At 39.9% G+C, this 7,985-nt stretch overlaps 1 pseudogene; it reads right to left on the bottom strand.

The window, feature by feature from the left end:
* Positions 1–7,067: 7,067 nt before the first annotated feature.
* LOC132009870 (cytochrome b-c1 complex subunit 7-like) lies at positions 7,068–7,576 on the bottom strand (annotated as a pseudogene).
* Between the last annotated feature and the right edge of the window lie 409 nt (positions 7,577–7,985).

The following is a 7,985-nucleotide window of genomic DNA, read 5'->3' on the forward strand; positions in this document are numbered from 1 at the left end:
TTTTTTGGTTTCTATTTCATTGATTTCTGCTCTGATCTTTATGATTTATCTTCTCCTGCTGGGCTTAGGGTTTCTTTCTTGTTCTTTCTCCAGCTCCTTTAGGTGTAGGGTTAGGTTGTGTACCTGAGACCTTTCTTGTTTCTTGAGAAAGGCTTGTACCACTATATATTTTCCTCTCAGGACTGCCTTTGTTGTGTCACACAGATTTTGAACCGTTGTATTTTCATTATCATTTGTTTCCATGATTTTTTTCAGTTCTTCTTTAATTTCCTGGATGACCCATTTATTCTTTAGAAGGATGCTGTTTAGTCTCCATGTATTTCGGTTCTTTCCAAACTTCCTCTTATGGTTGAGTTCTAGCTTCAGAGCATTGTGGTCTGAAAATAAGCAGGGAATGGTCCCAGTCTTTTGATACTGGTTGAGACCTGATTTAGGACTGAGGATGTGATCTATTCTGGAGAATGTTCCATGTGCACTAGAGAAGAATGTTATTCTGTTGCTTTGGGATGAAATGTTCTGAATATATCTGTGATGTCCATCTGGTCCAGTGTGTTGTTTAAGGGCTTTATTTCCTTATTGATCTTTTCTTGGATGATCTGTCCATTTCAGTGAGGGGAGTGCTAAAGTCCCCTACTATTATTGTATTATTGTTGATGTGTTTCTTTGATTTTGTTGTTAATTGGTTTATATAGTTGGCTGCGCCCATATTGGGGGCATAGATATTGAAAATTGTTAGATCTTCTTTTTGGACAGAGCCTTTGATTATGATATAGTGTCCTTCCTCATCTCTTATTATAGTCTTTGGCTTAAAATCTAATTGATCTGATATAAGGATTGCCACTCCTGCTTTCTTCTGATGTCCATTAGCATGGTAAATTCTTTTCTACCCCCTCACTTTAAATCTGGAGGTGTCTTCGGGCTTAAAATGAGTTTCTTGGAGGCAACATATAGATGGGTTTTCTTTTTTCATCCATTCTGGTACCCTGTGTCTTTTGACAGGGGCATTTAGCCCATTAACATTCAGGGTAACTATTGAGAGATATGAATTTAGTGCTATTGTATTGCCTGTAAGGTGACTTTTACTCTATATGGTCTCCATTCCTTTCTGATCTACCACTTGTAGGCTCTCTCTTTGCTTAGAGGACCCCTTTCAATATTTCCTGTAGAGCTGGTTTGGTGTTTGCAAATTCTTTCAGTTTTTGTTTGTCCTGGAGGTTTTTAATCTCTCCTTCTATCTTCATAGCCTAGCTGGATATAGTATTCTTGGCTGCATGTTTTTCTCGTTTAGTGCTCTGAATATATCATGCCAGCTCTTTCTGGCCTGCCAGGTCTCTGTGGATAAGTCAGCTGCCTATCTAATATTTTTACCATTGTATGTTACAGACTTCTTTTCCCGGGCTGCTTTCAGGATTTTCTCTTTGTCACTGAGACTTGTAAATTTTACTATTAGGTGACGGGGTGTGGGCCTATTCTTATTGATTTTGAGGGGCGTTCTCTGAACCTCCTGAATTTTGATGCTCGTTCCCTTTGCCATATTGGGGAAATTCTCCCCAATAATTCTCTCCAGTATACCTTCTGCTCCCCTCTCTCTCTCTTCTTCTTCTGGAATCCCCATTATTCTAATGTTGTTTTGTCTTATGGTGTCACTTATCTCTTGAATTCTCCCCTCGTGGTCCAGTAGCTGTTTGTTCCTCTTTTGCTCAGCTTCTTTATTCTCTGTCATTTGGTCTTCTATATCACTAATTCTTTCTTCTGCCTCATTTATCCTAGCAGTGAGAGCCTCCATTTTTGATTGCACCTCATTAATAGCTTTTTTGATTTCAACTTGGTTAGATTTTAGTTCGTTTATTTCTCCAGAAAGGGCTTTTATATCTCTGGAGAGTGTTTCTCTAATATCTTCCATGCCTTTTTCTAGGCTGGCTAGAACCTTGAGAATTGTTATTCTGAACTCTAGATCTGACATATTACCAATGTCTGTATTGATTAGGTCCCTAGCCTTCGGTACTGCCTCTTGTTCTTTTTTTGTGGTGAATTTTTCCACCTTTTCATTTTGTCCAGCTAAGAGTATATGAAGGAGCAAGTAAAATACTAAACGGGTGCCAACAACCCCAGGAAGATATGCTTTAACCAAATCAGAAGAGATCCCAAATTGGGATGGGGAAAAAATGGGAAAAAAAAAGCTTAAAAAAAAAAAAAAAAAAAAAAAAAAAAAAGAAAAGAATTAAAAAATAAAGAATTAAATTAAAAAGAATTAAAAATAAAGAAAAGTATAAAAACGAATATATATATATATATATTAGATAAACTAGTTAAAAAAGATAAAAATAAAAAGAGTAAAAGTTAAAAAAAATTTTAGCAGAAGAAGAGAAAAAAAATGAAAAAGAAAAGAATTAAATTAATTGCAAGACTAAAAAAATCACAGGGAGAAAGCCATGAGTTATGTGCTTTTCTTTCTCCTCCTCCGGAATTCTGCTGCTCTCCTTGGTATTTAAACTGCACTGCTTGGTAGGTGAACTTGGTCTCGGCTGGATTTCTTGTTGATTCTGGGGGAGGGGCCTCTTGTAGTGATTCTCGAGTGTCTTTGCCCCTGGCGGAATTGCACAGCCCTTATCAGGGGCCAGGCTGAGTAATCCGCTCTGGTTTGCTTTCAGGAGCTTTTGTTCCCTGATTGCTTTCCATAGAGTTCTGGAGGACAGGAATACAAATGGTGGGCTCCTGGTCTCCGGCCCGGAGGACCCAAGAGCCCGGGGCCCCATTCCTCAGTGCGCCCTCAGAGAACAGCGCCAGTAACTCTCGTCTGCCTGACCGCCGGCTGTGCTCCGAGCTCACCGAGCCTGCGACCTCTTCAAGGTAAGCCCGAGCTGTGAGCTTACTGTCGGCTTGTCTCTGTAGCCGGCTTTCCCGTTCCAATACCCGCAAGCTCTGCGACACTCAGACACCCCCGTTCCTTCTGTGACCCTGCGGGACCTGAGGCCACGCTGACCCCGCGTGGGCTTCGCCCCGCTTTAGCCTCTGGAGCGATGTCCCTCAGCAGAACAGACTTTTAAAAGTCCTGATTTTGTGCTCTGTTGCTCCGCCGCTTGCCGGGAGCCGGCCCCTCCCACTGGGGTCTATCTTCCCCTTGCTTTGGATTCAATTCTCCGCCAATCCTACCTTTCAGAAAGTGGTTGTTTTTCTGTTTCCAGAATTGCTGTTCTTCTTCTCTTTGATCTGCTGATGGATTTTCAGGTGTTTGCAATCTTTAGATAAGCTATCTAGCTGATCTCCTGCTACCTGAAGTAGTCTCAGCCTGCTACTTCTCCACCATCTTGACTCCTCCTATCTTCTTAAATTTCTATATGATCTTTTTTTTTTTTTTTGGCTATCACTGAACAAACATTGTGTATTCATGGTGGACAGGGCACTCTGACATTCATCTCATAAACCACAAATTGTTAGTGGTTACAAAATATGAGATTGAAATTATTGGCTTCAATACATAATTTTCTCAAGGCATCATTTTGACTTTAATGACACCAAAAGTCCTGATAAAATATAAGACCAAAAAAGTGGACTTAGCTTTTATCCCCAGTCCAGTTATTTCTCTCTGTATCTCTTTGAAGGCACCTAAAAATTCTTATGTTATGTTTTAAAAAATCTATTAATTTCCCATTGTCTCTGTGTCTCAGTTTGTCTCTAAGGGTTTTCTTCCCCGACCTAACTAATTTTTCTAACCTCCCATTATTCCCATATGCAAAATCTCCCTTTCAGTTCCACCTCTATTTGAGTGATACTACCTACTCTCTTAGGAATGTCCCCTCCAAAGATGTCTCTCTGGTGATGCTCTCCTGATGATGCACCTCGCTCTGCAGTTCTCCAGAATGCTCAAACCCATGTTGTTTCCTTACCTGTGAGATTCTAGAAATCTAGTCTCTTTGTCTTTGAAGAGAAATCTTGTTCATAATTTTTTCCTCAGCACTGAGTTGGGGGGTATCACATTGAATGTATTTGATAGCTGTTAGTAGGACAAATGGATGCATGTATGTATTTGGCCTTCATTTTTCTTTCTCTTATTTTGGTATTGTATCATTCAGGACACAGTAAATTATTCTGTGATACCAACTAGTCTCAATGGCTTATAAAAATCAAAGGACACTGTATATTCTTTGTGGGTGAGCTGTGGCTCTGCTTCATGTTGTGTTCACTCTGGTGCCTAGGTTGATGGAGGAGGTTCTATCAAGAACATTTTGATTATTGTGTCAGCAGGAAAAGAAACATGGCACTCAAATCCTGGCTGTAGAGCTTCTACTTGGAAAAGATATATGTCACTTCTGCCTTATTCCGATTAAATAAAATGAAATATCTTGAGTTCAGCAGAGTAGGAACATATAATTCACCCTTAGGGAGGAACATGCTAAAGAAAGAATTTGGGGGCAAGAGTAATACAGTCTACCACTGAGAGATAACCATATATTATCTAGCTCCTTTATTTAGTCACTTTGGTTGCTTTTATCCTATATACCAAGCTATAGTGTGAAATGATGTGTGAAAGTAAGAAAGTTCCTTTCAAAAGTTATCAGCAGGCTATCTACAATGAATGGATAACAAGAATTTATAGAATTAGGCATTATGACATCATTTCTGATAGCCTGGACAATAATATTTATATCAGCCCTCTAATTACAGTTTCATGGGCTTCCTTGCTTGTCTTTTGGTAAGGATAACTTTTCTTTTGAGTTCATATTTTCCCAAATCTGAAGAACAGGATGTTGAATGAACTCCCTTCCTTGGTGATGACTTTCCAGTCTGGTGCATTTCTCCACAGTCTACCCCCTCCTTCGATTCTAGCTGTAGCTCAGATCATTTCAGAGATCTGAACATCTAAGCAGAAATTTCCATAGTACCAGACAATAAAGTAATTACATTCTATCATCATTTGTCCTTCCCTTTTCGATCTGTGTTAGCATCATTAGCTTTAATTTAATAACACCATCTTTTATTATTGAACATTTAGAATTCACCTTGTTGGTTAATTTTTAAATTTTCACTTTTGTTAAACCTCCAAAATGTTTTATAGAGTCTACTGTCTTTCTGATGCCCACTTTGCTTCCTCTTATTTTTTCTCTTTCTCTCTCTTTCCCTCATTTTCTTTTTTCTTCTCTTCTTTCCTGCCTGTCTGTCTTTACGTTTTTACCTCCCTGTCTCTGTCTCTCTTCTGTCTTCTCTCTTTCTTGCATGCTATTCTTCCCTCTTTCCTCCCTTCCCTTCTCACACACACACTCTCTCTTTCTCTCGTTCTCTCTCTCTCTTTCTCTCTCTCTTTTTCTTTCTTTCTCTTACTTTTTAATGGCACACAGTGGTTGGGTTTGATATAAAACATTTCATTTATTGAATGTGTGGTGGACACCTGGTACTTTGCTAAGGTTGTTGGGACATTTGTAACATTAGATCATACTAAATATGGCACACTTATGACACAAGATATTGGTTCTGCCTACAGAACAGAAAATTTGTAAATTAGTGGCTATAAGATGTTTGGAGCTTTATCTGGAGAATTCAGACATCCTTATTTCTCTGACTCATCCCCAGCAAGGATTAAAAAAAAAAAAAAAATGGTTCTACCTCTCCATGTGTACTTATTCTGTACTTATTCTGGAATAACTTATCTTTAATAAGTCCAAGCAGCTCACACATTTGCTTTCATTACTGATATTACAGCTCTAGCACCACCTTGGGCCCTTTAAGTACTAAAAAGTATCAGACTCTGTATAGTTCCAGTCAAGGCCCTTTTAAGGCAAAGTCATAGCTGCTGTCCTCCAGTGGGTTTCAGGCTGATTATTAGTACCCCAGTTCTCCTTTCTCTTCAAACTTGGAAATATGCTTGTGTGAGGATTTATGTGCAGTTGCTCGCCATAGCCAGACACATGTCCTTATTCTCTTTTCTGCCAGCTCAGTACAGTTTATGTCTGTAGGATGAACTCATATCTTCATGCATTCATTCATCCCACAGGTGGTTATGGAGCATCCCTATCTGTCAGGTACCCTGTTTGGTGCTAAGGTCCTGCAGTTAAAGATTGACCTCATGTGCTCAAGGAAGTGAGTTTGGTGGAGGCAGGCTCAGAAATAATCATGTCAATACAAAGAGATAGAACCTGTGCTCCAAGGAAGCCCTGTGGTCCTCTGAAAGTGTAGGAGAAGGTTACCAACTCAGCCTTGGGAAAATGGTCATCCTGCAGATAGGGACCCTTGGTTGGTCTGTTATGTATACTATTGTTATTTCTTTGTCTTTAGGCAGCATTTCTTAAGGGGTGGAAGTGAATCTTTAGATTACATCCAGGAGAAAGGTTCAGTTTGTTGCCAGTGTGTGTGTTTGCAATGAGGATGTTTTTTAAGCAAGTATTTCTTTGACGTCTAACATATCTCAAGAACAGTATGATCTTAAATGTACAGCCTGATGTGTTACATACAATAAGTGTGCCCATGTGTAGAACCTGGTTTGGGAAGTAGCGCCTTGCCAGCCCCCAGAAGTTCCACTGATACCCTGCTAGGCAGTACTGCCTCTGGGAAGGGCACTATCCTGACTTCTGCCACAGATTGGTTCTGCCTGGCTTTGAACTTCATGTAAGTGCAGTGCTGTCATACAACTAGTGCTCTTTTGTTTCTGTTTTTTCTGAGCTAGTTTGTCGTTTGTGAGATTCATCCATGCTATAGGGTCAGTAATAGCTTATGCTCTTTTTTTTTTTTTTAAATAATACACATTTATGTAAAATAATACATTTGCAGCTCAAATAGTTCTAAAACATACATTTCTGATTTACCCACCTTTTTAAAAAAATATTTTATTTATTTTTGAAAGAAAGAGAAAGAGTGCAGGGGAAGGGGCAGAGTAAGAGGGAGAAAGAATCTCAAACAGACTCTGCACTAGTATAGAGTCGCCACAGGGCTGGATCCCATGACCTTGAGATCATGACCTGAGCTGAAACCAGGAGTCGGATGCTTAATAGACTGTACCACTCAGGCACCCCAGGTTTATCCAACTTCTTAAAAATATTAGAGGGCAGCTGCAATCATGGATTTCAGCTCCATGATTATTTCTTTGCCCATTCTTTTTTCTCTTTTCTTTCCCGGATAATTTCTTTCAGATATGCCTCAAGGTAGAGGGGGGTATCCTCATATTTTGTTCACTGTTTTTTAGGTAAGATCTGCTTTCTCATGGGCAGGTTCAGTGCTCTATTGATGCAAAACATCCCGTCATTCTGAAGGTTCTTGGGAAGCCTTTCACATCATCATTCTCACATAATGTATAATCTTGCATTAACCCCAGTGTACTGATCCTTACAGCATTGTAATACCATTTTCTATTTTTAAAGATTTCATTTATTTATTTGAGAGAGAGCACAAGCAGGGGGAGGGGCAAAGGGAGAGAGAGAAGCAGACTTCCAACTGAGCAGAACCGATGCAGGGCTCGAACCCAGGACCCCTGGATCATGACCCTAGCCAGGCTTAGCTGACTGAGCCACCCAGTGCTTCAATAATACCATTTTCAAATATCCTCCTGCCACCATTCTGATGCTGCAACAGTGGGCCTGCTTGCCATTTTGACCAGTTCATACAGTCTTTGTCATTTGTAGGGTTCGATCTCATATTCCATTTTATGACCATGTCACAATTTGTTTGTTTATTCTATGGCAAGAAATATTTGGGTATGTGGGCTTTCAATACCATTCTAATCTCCCTTTTAGCTCAGAGTCTTGGCAAGTAGCAATAACCACCACTGTTCTCCAGTGGAATAAGAAGCACATCTTGCCTAGGTCATATCCCCCTCTGAAAATTAATGAACTTCCCTTAAGCCATATTGATTACCACACAGAAATCAGGAGCCATCAGAAGGAGGACTGGTTCTCCTATGATGAAGACGCAAACACTGGAAGGAAGGAAAGAGCCTCTGTCAAGGAAGCTGAAATGATACACAAGACCAGAAGGTCAATTCTTTCTCCTCTGGGAAG

Source organism: Mustela nigripes, chromosome 2, assembly GCF_022355385.1.
Source record: "Mustela nigripes isolate SB6536 chromosome 2, MUSNIG.SB6536, whole genome shotgun sequence".
NCBI classification, from domain to species: Eukaryota; Metazoa; Chordata; class Mammalia; order Carnivora; family Mustelidae; genus Mustela; species Mustela nigripes.